The following is a 25,014-nucleotide window of genomic DNA, read 5'->3' on the forward strand; positions in this document are numbered from 1 at the left end:
GCACTAATGCAGGAGGTAGATGGACAGGTAGCGTTTCTGAATTAACACAGGAAATCAGAGTTTGCCTCCTGCTACATCCTGCAACTGATGTTCCCCTTTTTGTCAACTGAAGTCACAATCTTTCCCTGACATGAACAACACTGTGACTTAGTTTATTTGGCAAACCTCTAAACATGCTGTAGGCATGCTGTAGTTGCTGTTCTGCAGCATCATAACTCATAAGGTCTTGCAGAATCATCCAATCAACGCTCTCGTCTGATAACAGGGGTGTAACAAACATGCTAATATTTCTCAAAGTAAGGTATTAAAACAGGTGTAATTCTGGCATTTATACTGAAAATCAAGTATTATACCAGCAGCTGTAGCAAATACAATTTCCAGGCTTAGCTAATATTATCCCTCAGTGGTTCTTACACAAAGCCAATCATTAAGCTTCTATAGGTCTGACTGCCTTAGTTAAAGTGTCTCCGGTGCAACTCCCCCTCCCAGTTTAGGACCAGCCGTGGTCCGGGAGCCTGGCAGACAGCCGCCACAATGAGCGGAGGTGGGGCTTCAACCTAATTGAATGGTGACCCTGCCGTCTCACTGTGGGACGCCCCATGCAGTGCTTTTAACAAGCTGCTGTGTCTCCCCTCTTAATAAGCCCAAACAAGTTAATCCAATCGACACACTCAGACCTTTTCTTTTTCTTTAACAAGGCACTGCCTCTACCCCCTTAATCCCCGGCTCCCCCTTCTCCGTCACCATACCGTCACATGAATGGAGGGAGAGTGAAAGGCTCCATTAGGAAGGACTGGCAGCAAACCCCTTCGGCTCGGCACTTTCCACACATCCGCACTAAATAATTTGCACTCGTACTGTATATTCAAAACCCACACGCACACACACTAATGCTCACATGTGCCTGATATAAAACTGGTCTGCTCGGACGTGGCACACAATGAGAGGGTTATGTTCGCCGACCCTGATCCACGAACACACCAACAACAAAACAACACACAAACAAAAATTCTGAGGGGACGTTTGCCGACAGGCACGCACTCTGGGACATAAAAAAGGCATTGTTAACAAACCCTCCCAGCTCCACAAACAAGAGCCACTGATTCCCTAACAATACAAGCCCCTGGATGCACTCACCCACCAGCTCTGCACAACCTCACACCAGCACAATAAATAACCTGCACAACAAAAGGCCATTGTGTGTAAAAGCCTACAGTTTGGGTATTATTTCCATGATATACAGCGCCGGAATAACATATTGGCAGCTGATTCTTATATATACTATGCCGCATGTCGCAGTTATTGGGGCTTATACAGCCTCGTATGCCACGCAGTCGTATTTATAAGAGGTTTCTCTGCAGATGAAGGGCATCTTGGCAAAAACACTCAGCTGTTAGCTTTCCATATTCCAGTCAGCTTCAATAGCTTCACCCGTGGGATGAAGGGTGAGGAATGTCTGGCAATCCAATAGCAGTGAGTCGTCTGTCATCTCTAATCAAAACACGCCTGCCTAGGCTAATGTCAACCCTGTAATAGCAATGAGGACTAATTGACTTCACAGCCAACTGCTGCATCTTTGTGCTGGGCTAGGTTTCATTAATAGTAAATAATGGGCTCAGAAGGCAGCGAGCCATTATGACTATGTGGCAACCACATTCAAAACGTAGAAAACGCAGAGAGCTGATGTAAATGAAGATGAATGACCCTTCATACAGAGACAGTTGTGAGTTTGAGGAGCGTGCTGCCAAAAAAACTGAGAGTATTACACTAAATTAAACTATATATTTCCAGCCACTACCTGAGCTGCATTCAGAGGGTAAAAATTAAGCATGTCAGGTAGAACTGAGTGCAGAAGGTCCACCAATCAAATAGTCTGGTTAGATAAGTAGCCAACAGGTGGTTATGGGCGATGGGGATCTTTGTTTGGTTTAGGGTCTGTCAACAGAGCAAGGTGAGATCCCCATCATGGTCCAGCTTGGTCCAGCTCGCACTCTTGGCACCTGGCCCTGCACCGTGGATTCATAACATACTTTCCTTGATTGATTTTGAAATAAAAAATGCCTCTGCGTATTTGAAACAAGGCTTGTTCCTCAGCTACCTCGGCAGCCCGGGCTACAGGGGAAAACACTGCATCCTCCACCGCCATCCTAGGAAACAACCAGAGACCGCAATTCTCTAAAGTATTACATGTGCAGCTTTTGGTGAGGTTTACCAAAGGATCAGTTATGTAAGTCTCTCCTCGCTGCTCTTTTTACACCTTCAGTAGACGTGAGAAGTGTACAGGGGCGTACAGTAAGCTAAGCGCTGATTAGCTCGACCTTGACATCAGTTGATCACATGTGAGGTTTGTAAATAAGTGCCCCGGGCATAAATAGGTTATGTGCCAGAGCAGGAAAATGCTAATGTGCCACGTAGCAAAAAGAGCATTTGATAAGTTCTTTTGTTGCTCTTTCTTGAGCTAATTCAGAGACCAAAGTAACACTGGATGAACATTTTTACCACCTTAAAGAAAAGTGACTACAGACCTGATAGACGAGGGAAAATGTCTAAAAGGCAAGCAAAGAACCAGGACAAAGAAACCGGTCGAGAGGATTCCGGCTGAAGCCATGAGAGCAATAAAAGAAGCTGAAACGAGCATGGAAAATTATGTTTAATTGATAGTTTAAACTCATTCAGCTTGAAGCTCGACAACGAAAACAGCAGTGTGACGAGAGTCTAAATGCACCGTACGTGACAAAGCACCCCAACGAGCAAAACCCACAAGTCATAACGGCCGCAGCCTTGTGTTTCACATTTTGAAAGTTGTGCATCCTGTGGGCTAATCACCAATCTGAAACCCAACACACGCCTGCGATCCCACGCCGGGAGAGTCCCCTCGGTAAAATCTGCTCGTCTCCACCGGCACAGCGCAACCAAGGTGCTCATCCAACATGCCTGAGCCTCCGCGCTCCTGCCGATGCCGGCGAGGGAGTTTGAGCAACGAGAGCGTGGCTTAAGATTGTCAGACAAACCACAGGGGAAACACATCCTCTTCTCCTCTTATTGCCTCAGCCTTTCTCGTATTGTTTTGCAAGGCGGCAGCATCAGTTATCATCTAATGCCACTTTCACACAGAAACCCTGCGAATGTTGTGACATATTGAACAGATGTGGAGGGTAGCTGTGGAGTTTTTACCAAACTGTTGATCACAGATACACCAGAGGGCTGCTGTTAATTCAACACAAATCTGGCTGCATTAAAAACTAAATATCCCTCTACTGTACAAAACAGATTATTTTCACCAGGCAGGACTTTTAAGCATAAATCACAAACCGTCCTCGGTAACTTCAGCCAGACGCGAAAAATGAGCTGTGCTTTCTCGGTTTTCATGCTCAGATTTATATTTTCTCTGTAAACCTTATTACACACTCATTTGTAAAGCATTGTTGATATTGCAAAAAATTTCTTATCCCAATGTGACACAATCCTTTATTGTCCCAGACAGGTCCATTCACGGCTTAACACAACCACAATAAAACAAGGCCCCCCCCCCACCCACCCATCCTACGGTGGCTCACTTGAATATTCAAACAGTGTTCATTGTCTTTTTGTGTTTTGTTCATTGTTTGTTGTGCTGTCATTCCTCAGCTTGGCTCCTGAACTTCAAAGAAAGGCTTATGTCAATTTATGATGAAATGGAGTGAGCAGGCGAGGGAAGCGAGGGAGCGAGAGGGGGGGGGGGAGAAAAACCTCCACGCAAAATGGCCCTGCCTCGAAATGTATGCTTATTAATGGGTGTTCAATAAATCAATGGAATATAATTAAATTCAAACAATGTGATTTCTTCTCTCACTTGCCGGAGCCTGACTCCAAACATCGCTCTCTGCGGGGCCTAAGGTGACCCCAATTCCCATGGTCCAAAGGACAACTCCGCCGTCTTTCACTGGAGGGTGTCATGGATCCAATAGTCAGTCATGCATAACATTAGTGTGTTGTGAAGCCCGCGAGGCAATCAAACGGTGCACCGTAGAAATGTTGACATTGATCTCATTTGATATATCTGAAGTGTGACAAAGCCATTTTTGCTAAGGACTATAAAAGAGAGGGTGAGACAAGCGCTCACAGCTAAGCTAGTCGGGAGATGAAGCAGAGGCAGGCGCTCTCCTCCACATGTTTTCTCCTCGCAGCTTCTCCCCTCCCTCTGTAACGTGTGCTATCCAGCTGCTGTCGTCCCGCTCCCTCTGAAAGCCGGCCCTGACCACGCCAGCGCAGACAATCCAATTGGACAGAGTGGGAGGTGAGGCTGCAGTTGGTAATCACCTGCTGGCTGAAGGCACAGATGGCACAAACACCAGCAAGATGTTCGTGCTGCAGCAATCCAAGAAGTCTCCCTGACGGGCCGACAGACAAACACAGACACCTGAGAAACCCGGCTGAGGAGCTGCTGCGAGCAGATTTTGATGCAGAGAGCCGGCGGCCGGAGAGCTACCTGAAGTGCAAAGAGTTAAAGCATTGATCTCCTGTTTCCACGGGCAAGGTCTTGGTGTCACTGCTCAGTGATTGGGGAAAGTGAAAAAGTGGGCAGGTCGTAATGATTTAAAATGGCAGATGCTTTCCATGACAAAAGCAGCCTGATAAGGGCTCCTGTTATCAGCGAGCTTGACCAGGCACGGAGAGAATTGAGAAGCGAGGTCATCGCGGAGATAACGGTGCACGTGCAGACTGATTATCTCTTCCCTCTCAAGGATTTTTGATACATCTCGTTGCTCCTGTGATTTATTTGGTGGACCGAGGACCTGCTTTCTGTTTCGGGTCTGGGAACTTCGCTTCAAGGAGAACCAGTTGGTGTACACCTGTTAAGATTTACTCTTGAGCTGCCACGGCTTTAAATCTTCCGACACGCGGGAGACAGTCAATTTAAGTTTCCAGCAGGATTAACAGGAGATTTATGCTGATACATTTAACTACAACAGTTTGAGCTCCCTGTCACCGAAATCAGGTGCAAAGCCTGTTAGCTTTTCTCTCCGAGCGCGAGACGCAGGAAGTTGGACAAAGTCATTTAGTTTATTGATGTTGTTGCCGGAGCTTTTTTTTATGGTAGTCAAGGTTCCCAACACATCAAACATATCAGAGTAAAAATGCCCCAGAGACATCCCTCTTCCTGAAGACTCCCCAGCAGATGAGCTCCTTCTGCTCTGTGTGCTACCGCTCGGTGCCTTGGTTTGTCCTTCACAAGAGACAGGTAACACTGCCAAGACCCAGTAATTAGTGCAGATGGAGACTGTAATACTCTCTTCCCCTCCCTGCAGAAATGCCAAGGGAGGCAATCTATAAATTCCTGCATATTAATGCAATTTAAAACTACTCCAGACACCTTGCTGGAGGCAGGTGATAAAAAGGTGAAAGGCAGACTACCTGGCACACGGCTGCTGATACGTCAGTGACATCGGTCCTGTCTCAGCAACTTCCTGACACGACACCCCCAACACACACACACACACACACACACACACCAAAATAACTTGATAATCTATCTCTTTTCTCTGAAAATGCTCTCCAAATCCTGACCTTAGGCCTTACAACTGGGTCTCCATCAATAATTAAATGGTAATCTAAAAACCCATTTTAGTTGGGTCATCTTTCTGCGCCATTGTCCCTGCTTCTCTTCTTCCTCCATCTATTTTTTCCTCTTTCTGTAAGATCTAGTTAGAGATTCCATTAGCATGAGAAAGCGGGCTGGTAATTGTCTTCACCCTACTGAGTGATCCCTGGATAGAGGATTAGGCAGAGAGAAAGCCCTATTTCAACTCGGAGCGCAGATGCTGCCCACAGCCACCCACTCCAGATTAGATTAGACCGCGGAGGGATGAAACCGACCGGTAACTTCAAGCAACATTAAACAGAAAGTGTGGACAGGAGGTTAAAAGCAATAAACTTTTGTTCACCTCTCACTGGCCGCTGTGACCTCCCTTGTTTTCTTTTTTCCTGTCTTCTTTTTTGGAAATTTTCTTTTTAATCTACTAATATGCTTTTCTGTTGGAAATGGGGATTGGAGGAAGGCAGCTTATAATTTTCTCTCTCTCTGATACACACAGAGTATTTAGAGCTGAATCTCCCTAAATCATCCCCCTGGGCCATCCTGTCCGTCACTAATCTGCCCGCCGCCGCCGCCCACTCATAAGGAGGTGTCACATTTCTGGCACTCCTCCATGGGATAAGCACTTCAAACACCAGAGCTTCTACTCTTGACCTTTCCACGGAGATGATCGATTAAGCCCGTTGGATTTATTCCATAAACAGGCAGCCATTACATCAAAAAGGCAAGGAATTTACCTCAGAGGCAGAACTTGAAATCCATATAAGCTTCATGAGGGTTCCAATTTTTATTGGCTTTTTCAATCCACTTCTTGCAGCACATTAATAAGCACAGAGCCTTTTCAGAGGTTTTGGTATCTGCAGCTCTCTACCTGTAATTATTGAAGCAAGTCACAATGACAACAGAGTGAAATTCAACTGCTATCAGGACTCCATAAAACCTGTGGTGCATAAAAACTGTTAAGCTCGCCCCCCTGCCAGAGTGGGATAAAGTGGAGTGCAAAATGACTGAAAGGCTTGAAAGTAAAACAGTGCAGATATGGCTGCTTTGTTAAAAACAGCACACGCGCTGTGGAAAGCCTTCACTCTGCTCTCCACCTGTCCAGGAAGCTGTGTGGGGTAAACCGAGGAGTGCCGAGGCCAGTTAAAGGTCTGCTGTTCGCTTGCTGCATGAGCCATTAAGTTACAACACTGCAGGCTTCCTGTTTTCATGCTTGAACACCTTCTACATGCTTTCAGCGAGGACAAGACTAAACAATCTCGAGCGAAACGCCAGGGAGGAGAAACCTGAGAAGACAAAGGGTATTTCAACGGCAGAGAGCTTTAAAAACCACCACAAATCACACGTCGCTGCGAATCCCATTTGCGACAGTTAATACAGGAAATCCAAAATCGGTTTTATTTTGGCAGAAAAGAGGGGCGAGCTCCCTCTGAGGAGCCCAACCAGACTCCTCCTGTGTGTGATCACAGTGGCCAGCGAGCTCTGCTCTGCTCCTCAGCTCTGAGGGACTCCTGCTCTATGGTAATCATATCCTATTTGAATAATGAGGCAATACCACCACTACTGCCGCCCATTCCCTCTGCATCCTTGACTGGACTCTTTGATAGACACTAATTCTAGCTCCATCTATAAAGCTCCTCTCATGCATTTTTAATAGAATCTATTACTTTAGGATTAAATTATAAAAGACTGTCCTCCTTAAATTTTTAATAGTTTGCATAATTGGTATCAGGGCCTGAATGCGAACCATAAAAACCCAGTTTGTACAGGACTGCGCTGCGGAACAAGCCAGACAAAACCACACAGCACCGCGGCACAAAAATGACACACATGGCATGCCACCATTACAGGCGAGCACGCATCCGCACGAGCTTGTGCACGCTCATGCGAGCGAGGCCATTATAGCTTTGGGTTCATTGCCGTGGAGAATCAGGCGGTGTGAGCTCAGCACTGTGAATGAAGGGGACAATAAGGTCAGGGACCATGAGAGCTGCTTTTGGCTGCTGAGCTCTTGCAGGAGCCTGAGGCAGGAGGAGTCACCTGATGGAAACAGGAGACAGAAACCAGGTGCCCACAGAAACCTGCCGCCACTGATGTCAACTGCGACCACAACGCTCAGCGGGGCAAACAGCAAAAACTACTTAACAGGTTTACAGCCTTCCTTTGTCCCCACAGTCACTGATAACTGTGTTCAGTCAGCTTAAATGGAAATGTATTTCCCTTCTCTCCTCCCGGTTCCAGAAAGATCAGCCATGAGTTAAATGTCAACCGCACTCTTTCACTCTCGCTCTCTGCATCTCCAGCTCGGCTCTTTCCAATAACAGACAGAGCATACAGGAGAGCAAATGTGTCTGAGGCATCTCCTCTAAACTACAGCCCCCTTAGAAATCTATGCACGTCACCATCCCCCAAATTAGCACCGCAGGGACACCCCCCTCACCGCCCCCGCCTGCTGGCGGCAGCTCTTTGGCATATCTGTACCGGGGAAAATATTTCACGCTGTATGAATTATTAAGTGCGGGGCCAGTGCTAAGCAGTGTGGAGATAGACCAGTTATTCACAGCTCTATTGGGACGGATGCGTCGGAAACCCGGGCCGCTCGCCTATCAGATCGTTTGTCACGAGCGATAGACAATTTACAATGAGAGAGTTTTTCAATTTATTCATTCTGCTGTCACTGCAGTTTTCTACCTCCACTCATTCCACTCAACAACCCCCTCCTCCTTCAACTCCGTCTCATCTGGCGAGGGGGCTCCACGCCTGCTTCTCTGTCTGATACTGTTGCTCACTTCGTCTTTTCTCAGCCTGAGGAGAAAGGTGGAGGTGAAACACTCGTGCTAAAGACATGAGGAGAGTGGATCCTGCTACTTTAATCATCTTAGCCAAGGTAAAAGTGTGCTGGGGACATCCTGTGACAGCTGAGGGGTTCGGGCCCCAGTGGTGAAGCTGTGGCTGTGTGATAAAGGAAAAGAACAGGAAACAAGGCAGATGCGGGTGCTTGGCTGTGCCTCTTCAGGACTAAGCTCCTGGCAAGAAGAGACAAACCAGGAGGACCACCCCATTAGACAGAAATAAAAAAAGAAGAACAGCAGTTGACTTATTCAGTCTGTCTAAAGCAGGTTGAGCCATGGGAGAGAGACGAAAAAACCTTATAAAAGCCTAGAAGTGATAAATATGTGCAGCTAGTTGGATCTGCATTGCAATAAAAGACAACATCATCCCAAACACAGGTTTTTCTTTTTGTTGGTGGGAACTTTATTTAGGGGAAAGAAAAGGATCCTAGAGGGCACGATCCTTCTTAATTTCACTTAAGAGAAACAACTCCCACGCAGACAGACAGACAGAGGACCTCAGCACAAACATCCGACTGATCGCAATTTCAACATTAATCACCGGAGGTGAACCGGCAGCCACGGATTAGTTTTTTGTTGCCAAGTGTTCTCTGTGAAGGAGACCAAGACACGGGACAGACCAGCCTCAGAGGCCGAACCGGCGCTCTTCCACTAGCTTGAGTGATGGGAACTCAGATTCATGAGAGACAGACCACAGATGATGCTTTTTCCTTACTAGGCTGAATATACAAGGGAAATAGAAAATGACATCAGCAGCTTTGTTGGTCTAAACGCTGAGCAGTTTGACCTGTAAATCAGCCCAGAGTGTTTCTCTATCTGAGCTGTCCTTTGAAAGCCTCACGCAGACGGAGAGCACTGAATAGGCCTTGATGTGAAAGGCAGAGATGTTAGATAAATGTCCTCACAGCCAAGGCCTCTGCCCTCTCCCTGATGATGCATTCTTATACTCAAACACCCACTCCCCCTTTACACACACACACACACACACACACACACAGAAACACAGACATGCAGTGCCAACAATCCCACTGAGGGCAGCATTTGTTGGGGGACAAGGTGACCCTGTTGCCTAGGGGCCTGTGAACAGGCACAATGAAGGCCTCTCATCCTGCACACACCCAGCCGGCTGTGTTGGGCTGATGACGGGTGGAGGGGGGGGGCGGAGGGGTGTGAGGGGCATCACAACACCCTGCTACTGCCGTTTAAAACCCTATTCAGGAAGCCCCCTGAGATAGCTCCTTTCACACCCTGCACAGACGGAGCAAAATCCCCGCTTGTAACCCAGAGTCACGCAGTCAACAGATGGAGCAGCTATTGAGTGAAGGATCGCGCCGGCAGAGGCGGCTCCTCATCCATCCCCGCTGAAAACAATGGGGCAGCAGGTCAAGAGTGCCGTCTCCAGGAGGTGGGGTCAGGGAGGAGGGGCATGCTTCGACACAGCCGAGCTATGCGAGCGCTTTGAAAGTGGTGGAACTGAGAGGATCTTTTTCGGGTGGCGGGCGGAGGAGGAGGAGGCTCGTGGCTGCGTGTGAGGCGCTCGGGCTGGTTGCCGGGGATCAGACTCAGGTGGAGGGGGGCTTGTGTGTGAATCTGGGACAGCAGCGTTTGTGTTTAACCTGCAAACAAGAACAAAAAGACATCCCTATGTGCACACATTTTGCATGTTCAGAGGAAACACAGACTCACGGTTTAACGCACATTTCGAGGACCAACTGTTACAGACGCTCGCTTGTCTTTGTGCACAAAAAGCTGCACGTAAAGCACAGAGAACTTCATTGTTGATAAAAAGCACTGCAGCGAGGCTACACACACAGAGAGAGCAGGGAAAACCTTTACCACTGCAAAACAGTTGCTGTGCCTGAGGACACTTCTTCACAAAATACAGAAGTGGATACACTTAAAACCGGTGTCAAATATTACACAACCAGGCCACAACTCAGTACAGCTAAAGCACATAATTAAAAAAAACAAATGCTTTGCTTCACTCATTCCTTAGTTTTTAAACTTTCAATGTTCTCGCAGCCTATATAAATAAGCTGTGTTTCCACTGCAGGAACTTTCCCCAGAGATTAGGAACGTTTGGAGGAACTCAGTGCGTTTCCACCACAGGGACCATGGTCTAAATTAAGTTTCGGGGATATTATTTTACCCCCCCAAAGAGTTCCTGCTTAGGGGTTTGTACTGTCCAAAACTGTAAGGACTTTGGGGGTGAGGCTTGCAGCGCTGAACACTGATTGATCGAGTACTCACAGCATGTAATTTCAGCTACAATTTTTTAAAAACCCACAGCCGCAAACCAGTTTGGCCATTGTGCTTTCACACATCGCTGTGGAGTTACAGAGGAAAGCATACGACCAACAAAGCCGTCCAACGTTGCATAAGTTGCATGCCAAAACGACGAGTAAAAACTGCCGTCGCTTTTTCATTCAGGCGACTGATTTGCCTAATCTCAGCTGGTGTTCAGACCATGGTGGAAATGCAGACAACAACAGGCTGAGGGAGCCTTTTAATTCCTTGTGAAGTAGTTCTTGGGACTAAAGCTTCTGGGTGCTTTGGGTGGAAACGCGGCTAAAGTGGTGTTATATCATCGCTATCGATGGACTGATTTGCTGTGTTTTCAAAGTGTGTCACAGAGGATGAACAACTATGCTCAAACTGGCATGCACGTGTGCATGATCACACAGATGATCACAAAGCAGTCATGGCTGCCTGTGGGGGAAAGTATATCAATTTCCATTCACCTGCAGTCTTGCTATCATGTGGCTCTGACCTGGGAGTCAATTAGTCATCCAGGTTGCTGTGCCTCACTGGCTTTCCATGGCCAGAGACGAGACAAAGACGTGAGGAGGGTATATAATGATCCCATAACTTCAGGGTCTTTATGTGGAGTAAACATCCCCAACTACTGAGATACCAAATACTGCCACCACATGTTCCTCATACTTGAAAGGTTTGGTTTATGGGGCCATTTTGCATAGGAAGGCACTCATTACAAAGCAGAAGGTGTCAGGAGCATTGCAGCAATTCTCCATTAACAACCACTTGACAAGACAGTACAGAGACTCAAAAAAAGACTTCCTACCACTTGGGAAGTGTTCACAAATCACACCTAATTAAACACAAAAGCCGAGTCCATGAAATCACAGTGCAGAAAGCCCTTTGAAAGTCGAGGCGAGATTTTCTGGGTTATAAGAAACACATGTTTTGCACAAGGACACGTCATTTCATTCACGTTTGTCTCCAACAAAGTGCCAGCTGAGGGACAAAAGGTTGAAATGGTATTCTTCCTTCCCTAGGTCACATCACAATACATCAATGGTTTGCCTTTTCAGAATATGTCGCTGTTATGCGGTTCGAGGCCAGAATTGCCACAAATAAAAAAAAATAACATAAAGCCTATTCCAACCATGCTGAAAGGGATCAATAAGTGCATAGAAAAAGAAAATGGCCATAAACACAGAGGCTTTTATTCAGAGTGCCACGATGTAGATGAAAGCACAGAATGCACCTGGAGAGCAAAGCTGAGAGCGGCAGAAGACAAGAGAGCACACAGAGTTATCAGGTGGGGCCAGAGAGCGCTGGCTATATTCAGACCCCTGCACCATCTATCTCCACAGCAGCTATTAGATTTCTAATGTTGTTGGTTTTAAGGAGGCTCGGCTTTCCTGCCACAATGAGACAGATTCAGCCCCAGTTGCCCCCTTTTTTCCCTTTCAGCGTGGTCTCACAAGGTCCTCTCGGTTTTCTGCAAACAATACTGCTGGGCTGCGGCCCTTATTTAAAAGATTAATAGGATGCTGTCTTGGCAGAGAAGCAATCAGTGAGGTTTCTGTGACAGCAGAAAAAGTGTGAAAACAAGGCAAAGAGGAGAGACCATTGTCACGGTTACCAACTGGCTGCCGCAGCTCAATTGAGATAGCTGTGGCTTTCAAGCTCAGCTGTCAATCACAGCAGCGAGCATCAATGGGGTAAATTTGAATGATAAAACGATAAGTCATGAGCAGGCGATTTCCCTGTCATCAGGACAGGGGCTGTTTGAGTGTAACTCACTATGGGTGGAGAGATTTCACTGCAGCCATATGGAATTTGGTTTTGCCTCGAGTTGCTGGCTTCACCCCTCAATCATGACAGAATGTGTAATCACCAAATGTCTTCCTCTCAATCCCTGTTACAATTGGCAGCACAGTGCTGTCACCAGAGATGGGGGAACAAAATGGAAAGCTGACTAAAAGACAAGCTTTAAGTGACACTTAATTTGAGATACCCAGGCATTCTCTCAGCTCCAGTAAACAGGATCCATCAAACTTCGCCCAGAGCCTGTATGAGTCTGCAGCTGTCTGTGGGGAGAGGCGCAGTACGCCTGAGAGGCCCTCGGTTACCAAGAGGACTGATGAGGACATCAAGTCCTTTAAAAGTCCCTAAAAACAACAAGAAGAGGCACAGGAATGATTATGACACTTCTAAAGAGCAAATTCTCATCTCATCCATGTGTACAGCAGCACTCAAAGCATTTCCTCCTTTAAAGACAAGCCCGGCAAAAAAAAAGAGCATGACAGAAGCTAATGACAGCCTCAGAGAAGACGACGGAGAGGGCGAAAAAAAAAAAAACCCAAGTGAGGAAGAAGTAAGAGAAAAACACTGAACAGCTGCTTTCTCCCTTCTTCCCTTTGCTCATCCTACGAGAGAGTCCCATGCGATCTCCCTGATCCTACTTTGCGGCTGACAGAGGGGACCGCAGCTCTGTTCATCTCCCCACTCACATGGCTCTATGCCCCCCCCTCACCGCCCACCTCACCGTCACTCCGCTGCCAGGAGGAAAAGATGGTGGGGAGGGGGAGCGGGGGGGCTACATCAAGGATAGACTCTCCCAGTGGGTTCTCGTCAGTTCCAGGCCATTGCACCTTGCTCGCTGGGATTTTGTTTTGTTTACACACACACATGCGTGCACACACACGCGCACACACACACATATCCATGCAGAAGCAGATGACTATTAATGGCTACGATAATGTGGTGTGGGTTTTTTTGGCTGCACAGTCACATGATTTGTTTTAAGAGAACTGCTGCGATAATACGAATCGCTTCAGTAACAGATCGCTGTACGTCGGTGACAAAAAAATAGCAGCGTGACGCCTCGCCGACCTTATTTAAGTGGCACAGGAGCAGATAACGTTCAATCAAAACCCAGTGATACGGTTGATGTGGTCAGTGGTAATGTGCAGCCAAAAGGCCTGACACACTTCCATGGTCTTTGGGGACGAGCATGGAGCGGCAGGCTGCCCTTGTGCGTTCAGTCTCTACAGATGTTGCCTTGGAGAGCGGCTGACTGGCTGGCTGCGGTGACAGCTGGACAGCTGTTCCTATAGACGCAGCCACAGAAGCATGCCACAGAGATGGGGGTGGGGGATGGTGCTGTATGTTTAGTTTGTCTGTATGAAGTTCCCAGGACGTGCATAGCTGTCAGTTTTAGCAATGGTGCATGAGCCTGGATAAGGAAAGATGGCAGTGATCAGGATATGGAGAGAAAGCACAGATGGGTAACTATCAGACACGGCTGACATTATTTGAGGAAACTTCAATAACAAAAAAGGTTTTCTGCGGATTGCATTTTGTCTCTCCATAAATGAACAATCGAATGCATCACCAACTGGCTGCACTGGCATAAGTCAAAACATTTCATCTGATCCGCGAGGTCTGTTTGAGCAGCCCCGACATTTTTATCATCATAAACAAGTAAAAGTTTAATATGAACTTCACAGCGAATTTCAAATTAATTTTTTATATCTTCATAAAAGATGGGAAGAAAAAAAAATCTATTTTCAAAAGCAGAGAGGATAATTGGCTGAGCATTAAAATGACTCTGGACTTTGTGCCAACATTAGTGGCTGCTGGTGATGAAAGGCAATTTAAATTGTGGTCATGTTCAGATATTATACCTTTATCCTGCCACTTAAAAACACAGTTACCTAAAATTATAGAGACCCGCTGGAGAACAGTGCAGATTAAAGACAGCCTTTACTGTAGATTAATGTCCTGACTGAGGAGGAAGATTTGAAGAAGAAAAAAAAGCAGCTGAGAAAGAATTGAAATGTAGAAAAAAACACTCAGCGGTATTAAATGTTGTCACCTGCTGAATAAACACACTGCAACTCATGTGTTAAACAGCTTGGATTGACGCCAGTCACTTCTGCCAAAACTCTCATTTTTCCTAAGCAGGCCGGGCTATTCATTATGCCACAAAAGGTCAGCAATTTGTTCAACTCAATAAAAATGTTAATAAAACTAAGAGCTCACAAGAAGAAGCACTCATCGCCGCTGGTCGCCCAGTAAAAAATGTGAATGTGTGAACGTGTGTGCGTGTGCGGATGCATCTATTTGAATGCATCGTTGCCACCGCAGCATTACGCAGGTCAAAGGTTGTACAGCAGCAGCTATCTAGCAGGAAATATAGCTTTGGCCTGGTCATAATCCCGGTCAAACTCCACCAACTGCTGAGCACAAAGCAGATATAAACACATGCTGACAAACACTAACACACACATGCACAATTCTGGAGCCTACAATACCCCCCCACACACACATGCACATACATACACCAAAATCTCCAATTCCAGCTCGCACCCTCAACCCACCCTGCTAAATAAATGAAAAGACCCATTAGGCAGATTTCAAAGGCCGGCACTGGGCTTATAATTATATATGAAATCTTTTAGAGAAAAAAAGTGATTACTCTGGATGCAAGTCTGGAAGTGGGTGGGGGTGGGTTATTGCTAAGCAACCAGTCATTATCCTCCAGAGTGGAGCGAGGTGACCGGCCATCCGTCTAACTCCGGTGGCTCGCCTGGCTCCTGTGCAAACCCCGCCGCCTCCCTCCTCCCTCCCTCCTTTGCCTCCGCCACTCTCTCTTCCTCTTCCTCGCTCTCTCTCTCTCTCTCTCGCTGCCGTCTCCCCGTCCGAATACAAACAGAGATAAAGAACGCTGCAATCGCTCTTGACACACAAATAGGTTAACACAATAAAGCCGGCTTTGCCTGGCTCACTCGAGGGAGGAAAGCAATTCCAGCAGCAGGCAGGAGGTAATAAAACAGGGCTAGGAGTGTGCGTGTGTGTGTGTGTGCGCGTGTGTGAGTGTGTGTGTGTGTCCATACATGTCCTCATGTCAATGTTCCTATGTTTTTGTATGAGAGTGGAGGCAGGCGCACAGAAGCTCTTTGGCCTTAGGGCCTAATATCCCACAGACTTTCAACCCTTTCTTGACACAAATAATAACACTGGAGAAAATGACGGAAATTCCAGGCTACTCCTCCTTTTAGATTAAGGAAATGGGGGCTTTATATAAACAACATAGCTGACCTGCACCAGCCCTATAGAAAAAAATTAAACGTTTCCCTATGGGTCACATGCCGACTCTCTTGTAAATGCTCTCCGGCTTGGTTAAAATTCAACAAGTAAATTGAATGAGTTTTATCTGTGTGAGCCTCAGCTTACTCTGCCTGATGTGGCTGCCAGGCCTGGCAATAGATGATAAAAATCTCCAGAGTTTTATTAAATCGCGTTGCAGTCACGCTGAACTCAGGAAAATGGCGAGGTGGGTTCTGCAATTACAATCCGGACCAGACAACATTGTTTTCTCCAGTCAGTGGAAATTTCATTACTTTACAGCAACCGCCTTAGAATTGGGTAATAGCCTCTTTTTGTCACAGACACAAACCGTCTGTGGGAGGCGCGACACCCCATAAGTGTTATCCATTTGCAACAATATGCATCGAGGCGGTAACAGTCCGGATGCTGGTCAGCATAATGTGCACCATTATTCAGTGATATGGAGGAACTGAATGGAGAAAATAGCGGTCAATAGCTAATTCCTGGATTGGCTGTAGTGTAATCAAATGCATTGAACCCGAATACATCCATACAGCTGACGTATCTGTCCTCAGGCTATTATAGACAGATGACGTAGGTCACATCTCTCGCATGTCAATAAATAGAGACAGGGGAGGCACGTTTTCCTGTAGAATGAACTGTGAAGAAACCCCAATTAAAGCTTCTGGAGAAGTTTCACACGTTTAGGTCACACAGGATAGCCATTTGTGAGTGTCAGTCAATTCCACTGCTTTTCACCCGCTGTTCCTTCGACCAGGTAATCAAACAGCAGAGATGTAAAGTGGTGGCCATTGTCAACAGGGAATAAATTACCAAAGCATGAAGAGAAAACATCTTATCTGTCTGATGTATTTCCTGCTTCTGCAGAAAGCTACAAAGCCCGAGGGAGAGCAGTCAACCAAAATGCAGGGAGATGGAGATTAGGATGATGTGCAGTTCCTTGTTCCATTAAAGTTTGATCTTCCTCAATAGCCGAGGAGAATCAGATATCTCCCATTCAAGATTAAAGTACACCAGCATAGAGGGAGAGATTAATCAGAGGCCTGCATGAGATAAAAAACAGCCTTGCTTCTGGCATGGAAAACAGTGGCAATAAAGAGTTCAACTGATAATCTGAAACATGGCGAGGCACAATAGCAAATCAAACAGCATGCACGGGCCTCCAAAACAAATCAAAGTGCCGACTAGACCGCGATACAGTGGCTGAAGAAGTGAAGCAGGGGCTGATCTGATAGCAGCCAAGGCCTTCATTTTATTACTGGTTAAGGTTGAGGAGGGCACGCTGAGGATTTTCCCATGTTGCTCACTGTCGCCAGCCTCTCATTGCCTCTCCTCCTCCTCCTCTCCTTGAGATCAATGGCACTGGGGTGATTTCACAGCAGCCTGCACTGTCACCCAGAACAAATCAATGTGACCATGAGGAAGGCAAGAGCGGCATTGTTTTTAAGGAGAGCAAATTCGCTGTTGGAGAGCTTGTCAGATTTGCTTTATTCTCTTTCTACTCCCAAGAACACTTTGGAAGGAGCAAGCCTCCCCGCACTTTTCTGGCTGGCTTATGGAGCAAACTATAAACTGCACAGCACTCAGCCCCTCTATACTTGTGTACTCATTAACCACATATAAACTGCACAGTTCCTGCTGACTATATTTCACACGCCCAAGAGCATTTTAAAACAAAAAAAAAATGGACTACCCGCCCTAACCTTTCCAAATTAAAAGGCTATACATTAACCTCGGCGCCTGGCGAGACGTGACTTCCATTCAGTCTGACGGGAGGTGAGAGGGGGAGAGAGGGAGCAGGTCTGAGGACCAGCGCTGTCCGTCATGCGCTAAGTGGATAACCCTGATGAAGAGCTGCCAGCGTCTACTATCACAGCGGGTCAGATCACATGAGCGGAGTGGTCAGGTAGACCTTTCACTACAGCCAAAAGACCAGGAAATCATCTGTGGAGCGACGACCTGAGAACCGCACCGCGACTCGCTAACATGCAGCACTCATCAGAAACACTGCAGGGGTGCATGTATGTAATCACACGCCTGTAGTCTATTTCAGCGGAGCCCCTCCACATCAAACAAAAACGTGCTCGAACTGAACTGTTGAAGCGCCGGTGCATTAAAACAAGACGCTGTGGTAAAGGCAGTCAACTTACTGGAGATTTTTTTGCTTGATTGCGTGATATGTTGTAACATTTTACAACATATAGGTGGAATCTCTTTGGGATGTCACATGACTGGACAGATATTCATGAAATTAGATGCAGTACCTCACTGGGACACCATCAATAAAGTGGGGAAAGCTGGTTTACAGATGTATCCTATACAGCTGATCTGAAAACTGAGAGCAGTGACCCCGATCCATTTTAAAGAGTCTGTGTTTGATTATTTGACCTCGACATTGAGCAAACTTCAAGAGACCGGGAAGAAAACCAGAGCTGCTCGTCTGAGTTTTTCGACACAGCTAATAAGACCGAGGGTCAATCATGCAGCGGTGAAACAGATCCAGAGTGCAGTTTGATGTAGCAGCTAACGAAATAAGATCACATCAAGCATTAGGATGTTGCTACCTGCAAACCACAAAGCCAAAAGCACAAACAATTCCTGCTAATCCTGCCTGGACGTTCAGCATCAAATCGCATCAGCAGCATCATCTGTGCTGGAAACTGAACTCACACCGACTGGCTGAAGGGCGCGTTTGTTTCTCTGCAATCATTTGTGTGAAATGCGTTTGTTTTATGTTGCTTTTTGTCTCCACATCCGGAGTGCTGATGTGCAAGACAAGTCTCGCTGCCAGGACAACAGAGTTCGTCTTAAATCATGTAATATTGTAAAGTACAAGAGAGGGCACGTCTCTTTTGTTTGCCTGCACATGAAAGGTGCTAACACAAAGATGTTAGAGACTTTTCCTGAAATAAAACACTTTGATCGGGTTTCTAATGAGCTGCTGTTGACATGACAGGAAACGTTCATGCTGCCTTTAGTGTCCGATGATATTTTCATGCATAAGCTTGGTGCTTCTCTGGGATCTCGGCTCATCTCGGAACGGTTGCCTTTTCTTTTCTTTGACGGGGGAGGAAAATGTTTTTACGAGATTATTTACACCCACAGCGTATATTTTTTTATACAAAAGGGAGTTTGTACAGTAATTTTTAAAATGTTGTTTCGTTTGTGTGAATGAAAAAGAAGCACTTTCATTACAAGAATGGACATGCTCACCTTAAACACTTCAGGGGTGGGTAGATTTTTAGCAACACACACACACACACACATGCGCACGCGCGCACACACACACACACACACACACACACACATCTGTATCTACTATTTTAGTCATCTTAAGTGCCAAAATGAGTTTTGCTGCCTCTGGGTAGGTGTTGAGACAATCAAACCATGCAGGGATTAAAAAAGATTAATACACAGTGCAGGAAATTAAACTTCAGCGACTTTAACGATATTCATGAGTGGAGCTCACTTATTCACTTCAGGCAGGCACTTTAATAAGCAAAGAATACAGTAAGGAACCCAAACGCTATCAATCAACCAAACTGATGCAATTTGAGTTGCAAATTGATAAAAATGCCAGACTTCTTGTAGCTAGATGCCAAAATATCTTCTCCACCTTTCAACTGCTGCCAGCATAAATAAGAGTAGCAGATCAGATTTTGCTTTGGTAATTTAGCTTTTCATAATTTCATCAGAACGAAAAAGCAGAAGTGAATAAAGCGCTGGTGTGATCAGAATTTATGCAACACAAGCTTTCAACCTACAAAGCCTGAATGGATTTTTGCCTTTGTTAGACAGTTGATAGTAGAGAGCAACAGGAAACAGAGTGAAAGTAAGAGGAAGATGAAATGTGAGTAAAGTCTTGCAGCAGGACACTTGAAGGTCCAACGTTAGAGGGAAAAAAAGATCCAACAGCAAGGCAGAAAATAAAGAGGCAAAACAAGAGCTACAAACTCCAAAAGGTAATTCAGTGACCTAGATATTAAAGCTTTTCTGCCATTTCGTTCTCCCCTGCCTTGTCCAACCATCATGTTGAGTTAAGGCAAGCATTATGCTGGGAAGACTATTTGTTTAGGTGAGGAGCAGCCGCAGAGCTAATATGAGCACAATTTGCTCAGCAGGTCACAGGCGCAGAGTGGAGGAAGTAAATGAGGCAGTTCTGCCCCCTCGGGTGCAGCCCCTGCCTCATACATCACTGGATGTTTTATTCAATACAGCCAGGAAGGCTCTATGGCAGGTGCCCTGACTGTGGGGGCGCCTGCCCTGCTGTAGGGGCCCATATTACATTCAGAGAGCTGCCTGTCTGCGGGGCTGCTGGAGAGCGAACGACTGGAGCCGGCGAGGAAGATGCATTTTGAGGATGCTTGTAGTCTAATGATAAAACCTACCGTGTGCAGCTTTTTCACAGCACAGTCAGCATCACGTGCAGGCTCATTTATGTGCAGCGTGAGTTAAATTCTGCAGAGCAACCTCACCAACCCCGCAGGGCTCAAAGTTCACAGGAGTCAAAACTGCCTAAACTTTAGCAGCAAGCATTCACATTCAAATCAAACATCCAGCATGATCGGACTCCTGTATTTGCATTCGAGGACTGGACTGCAGAGGACAAATTTGCTGAAGAATTCACAGGACAATGACAAATTGCCTCCAGACCTCAATGCAGCACAGAGCATCATCCATGTCGCCGAGCACAAAGTGAAAAGTTTTACAGCGTTACGCACACATCTCCATGAATTTTACGAGTTCCTTCATAAAAGCCTGTCACAATACGCAGAGCCACAATAAAAAGAGATTGTATATCATTAACACTCCGGGGTGAAAAATCACTAATTGCAGCAGACGCTACAGTCGCCCTCCCCGCACGCAGTGACGCACGGGGGCGTACAGATGAAAAATTCGCACCTTTTGCTCTGAGCCGCAACTCCTCTAGTGCCACATATTCCTGCCTGCGGTGCCTGCGGTGCAACACCCTCGACAATACACTTAATTGCTACCCATACTTGAAAAGACCAATATTACACATCAAAGCAGTTCCTAAAGCCATTCGGGAGCGGCTCTCTAACAAGTCGATTTTTACAACACTTCCTTTACTGCGGGTCACGCAAGGAAACAAAGGGTTTAAATCTGAGACATCGTTATGTGAGCAGCATCCTGGGAGAAGGGAGCATTTACAAACATTCGTTATTTTCTGCTGCCATCCCAGAAGGATCGAGCGAGGCTCTGACAGCGGCCACGTTAATGGTTACAAACCCAAACCCCTCCGAAGCTGAAACACTTAGACAGGGAGAAATCTACCAAAAAAATCATATTTACCATAAATTGCTCCGTAGTGCAGACTAGAACTCCATGCAGATTGTAGCATTCACTGAGCAATCTGCCTCATACTTCTGTGGTCCAAATTAAAAAGGATTCATTCTGTTCTCCAAAATCCAGCAGCCGCTTTGTCGATGTCAAATGTTGATTAAGTTTATCCTCCTCCTCTTCCGATGGTATGCAAATATACTGTACCGGTAACCCTGCGAATTAGATTCCACACTATAGCCTCTGGCATGCAAAGTTAATAAGCTTTGCCTTTTTTCTCGACTCGGCTGCCAATTTTTGTCGAGGGCAAAAGCGCAGGTCGGCAATTTCAGCAGCGTCCTCGGAAGGATTGCGCACCAAGTGCGCCTCGGGTTTTTCACCGTTTAGCCTCCGGGACACAATAAAAGGTCCTGGTTGCTCTTCTTGTCGCCTGTGGATACCTCCAAATAACACAACTATGAATCGAAACACTGGATGCTTGAACTGCTACGCAGTATTCCAAAATCCACCGCTGTTACGCATGGGTTTAAAGTGGTCCGCCTGCTCACTACCGACGACCTCGGGTGAAATATTCATGCAAATGTTAGTGATTTTATCTAGGCAATATTGTGTGAAGGTACCCTGAAAGAAATCAAGGCTGGGCCGAAGCAGCTGCCTGAAATATCCTAAACTGGTGCGGTGTAAAATCCCGGCGATCAGGCTCTGCTCCGTCCGTCACTTTCTCCGCGGTGTCGGCAGCCTTTCTGAGATGTCTCGCCTCCCGATTCAGACTCAGATTTCCAGCTGAGGCTGTGGAGTAACCTCGATAGCAAAGCTCCAAGATGCTCTCTTTGGTGTATTAACCAAATAAGAAATGGTTACGTCTGAATAAAGAGCTAGCTGCTTCAGGCAGCTCCGGGATGCGGTCCTGCCCTTGCGCCGAGCTGCCGAGACTGACAATAACCCGGAACGCTGCAGACTGTCAGGCTACACAGACCGCCCACCGACCAATCACTGTACTGAGGGAATAGAAACATTCCCACGGGTTGGCCAATCATCGGTAATTGAGGACTGTTACCATAGAGATGCTCGGCGTCCAAGCGTCTGAAACCACGTTGTTTATTCGCGGAATAAGAAAAAAAAAAAAACGTCTGATATAAATTGCCGTGGCAGAATGCAGATTGAGATCTTTAATCACTCTTCCCCTCTTATCAGGAGCCAGGTAAAGGTTAAAGCCACCATTCCTTAATGAGCAGACCTGAGCTCAAACCTGCAGGCATCTGCTCTGCAGACGTGCCCTTGAGCAAGACACTGAATCCCATCAAGATGCGGGAATGTTGCTCTGTGGCTGGTCTGCAGGGAGCCCGGATGCGATTATCAGCGATTAGCATGCAAAATCAATCTACTGTTTATGAATTGCCTGTAAAATGCTATTTAACTGAATTGGTTTGAAACTCCAATAGGACAAACGTGTAGAAGTTTGGCTGCTGTGTGATCAACGTCAGAGACTGTTCATGGTCCTTAATGAGCTCAGATTTATTCAGTCATCTATAATGCAGGATGCAACACATGCACATAAAATGTCCTTCAATATCGATCATTTCTTGCAACAACTCTTTCATGAACGCATAGAGCCACCTGCACAGCATGCACTTTATATCCACCGACTACCTCAAAATGTTTATTACCTAAATATATTTCAGCCAGTCAATCTTTAAAAAGTATGACATATACGTGACTGTCTACTTAACTTTGCAGAATTCCTTCACTGACACCTCCAGCTTATATGACTCACAGGAAACCTTGCAAAACACCTATTTTTGCAGAATGTCATTACAACAGTGGGGAAGTGGAGGCTTGACAGAGGCCCTTAGTATTCTTCTTCTCCTTCTTCTTGCCAACTGTGTCCAGTGCACGCAGACCCTGGGACACACAAAGGCAGTACAAGCAATCACACATCATGGACTCTCATAATAAGCTGACGCTGGGAAGTGGGTGATGCAGCACTCAGCTTATGCCAGTGCTGATAAGAGCCTGAAAGTATTACCTCGGTCTGGCAGCCCGCTCCAAGAAATCCATCCTGAGCCAGGTCATCAATTCTGCCCTATCTGATTGCTCACCAATCCCTGGCAGCTCCATGTCGCTGTCCTGGCTTCTGCCTTTGAAATTCTCTCTATGACTTGCACTTTCATGCTAGTTCTTTCACAGAAAATAGCCACATACTGTATGTACATGTGGGGTTTTTATGTGATCTCACGGCTACATGACCAAAAAAGAAAACAGCGAAAAGTGTGCCTGCGAAGGTAAAATTTCCAGAGAGATAGAGCGCCTGAATTAGGCAACCTGAATTAGGTATTTGCTGCAATCACATCTCCCCCTCATTGCTGCAGTGGACCTATAGAGCATACATTAAAGCCCGTGGAGTTCAATCATATCACCTACGCCGTGTGGCTGCTGAGTCAATCAAACAGATGAACAATTAATTGAAAAATATTCAACCAGAGCTGTGTTGTGCTCCAGTGAGGCAGGCAGGCAGGCAAATAAGCCATTTGATTAGCTGATAAGCAGATGACTCAACAAACATTCAAGGCATGTTTACTGTGGTTTGATTAGAGTGCGCCCAATACGCAGAAGATTGGACACAAATACGTTGTGAAAACACTCAGCTGTTCCAATCCCCAAGGCAGCATGAGGGCACATAAAAACAATGAATTATTTATGGGGAGACTAGCGAAATATCACAGTGGATAATTTTCTGTGGGCTATATTAAATGCAGTTTTCAAAATAATATGTCTGAGTCTGTGCATTTCCCAGAAATCATTCCCAATGACAGGATCTAGAGGCTGGAGATTGGATATGAAATCACATTAGATATTTCCCTGCCAGAAAAAAACCTATGAGGGGTTTTACTAAAACACCAAAGCACATATTCACATGCTAATTGGGTCTCCTTCTTTCTTAGTAAATATGATCAAAGGGTATTTGCTTTGTCTCTGTTTTAGGTATTAGCTCTGGTTCAAAATCAAAGACCTTACTATCAAGGCAAGCCTTTAGCATGCCTCATCTGAAAGAGGGTTCACAATACCAATAAATCCAGGTTCAGCTTCAGTAAAAACCACTGCAGCCTCTGTCTGAATGGGGCATCTCATAAATAAAGCTCTTGTACGCCCCATCCAGAGCTAACATTAGTGTCTGTCTCGGAGCTGAAAGCCTTACGCTGTTACAATTTGTTCCTGAAAGTGAACTCAGTTTAATTGAGCAAAGTTCAAGTCTCCACAAACAGCAAAGTAACAGGAAAAAAAAAATCGATGGCAGCAGAGGCATGGAAAAAAGAGATAGCATTGATTTATCTGCCATTGATTCGCAGGGATCGCTGCATTGTGCCCTCCGGGGTGAAATGCACGCTGTCTGCCAACTGATGGGGATGAATCTGAAAAGGTGTCAAGTGGTTAGAGGACACAGAGGATGAGATCGGGGGCAGCCAGAGGTGGCAGGGGGAGGAAGAGCAGACTGGAGATGGAGCAAGGGCACGAAGAATCAAGCAGAAGAAGGCGGCCGACGAAAAGGCTTGATAAGAGGGGATAATGTTGCGAGGATGGCACCACCACTATGCGGGGTTGAGTCTCCACGGTGTTGCGTTAAATGTCTTTGACAGAAGCGAGAAGAGATCAACGGAAAGCGGAGAGCCGAGTGAAAGAGCAAAAGGCCTGAAGCTCAAACCATCATATGAACCAAAACACCAGTTAGAACCAAGACTTCTCCGTCCTGTTGACAGTATCAACATCTTAAACGAATACAACATCGCTGACCCCTATTTCAGCGGTTTTAAGCACCGCAGTAGGCCAGCTCCATCTGATTCAGTGTGAAGTCAAAGGCTGTTGGCTACGATAATACTGTGAGTAAGCATATATCAAATCCTGCTG

The 25,014-nt window shown here is 46.2% G+C and overlaps 1 protein-coding gene across 1 annotated transcript in view; it reads right to left on the minus strand.

The window, feature by feature from the left end:
- Positions 1-22,018, minus strand: part of fam222a (family with sequence similarity 222 member A) — a 47,239-nt gene extending 25,221 nt beyond the window's left edge. The window contains exon 1 of the mRNA XM_041938021.1: positions 21,124-22,018. The gene's annotated coding sequence lies outside the window, so the exon portion shown is untranslated. The remainder of the gene's footprint in view (positions 1-21,123) is intronic.
- Positions 22,019-25,014: the final 2,996 nt, after the last annotated feature.

This window comes from Chelmon rostratus, chromosome 5 (genome assembly GCF_017976325.1).
Source record: "Chelmon rostratus isolate fCheRos1 chromosome 5, fCheRos1.pri, whole genome shotgun sequence".
NCBI classification, from domain to species: domain Eukaryota; kingdom Metazoa; phylum Chordata; class Actinopteri; order Chaetodontiformes; family Chaetodontidae; genus Chelmon; species Chelmon rostratus.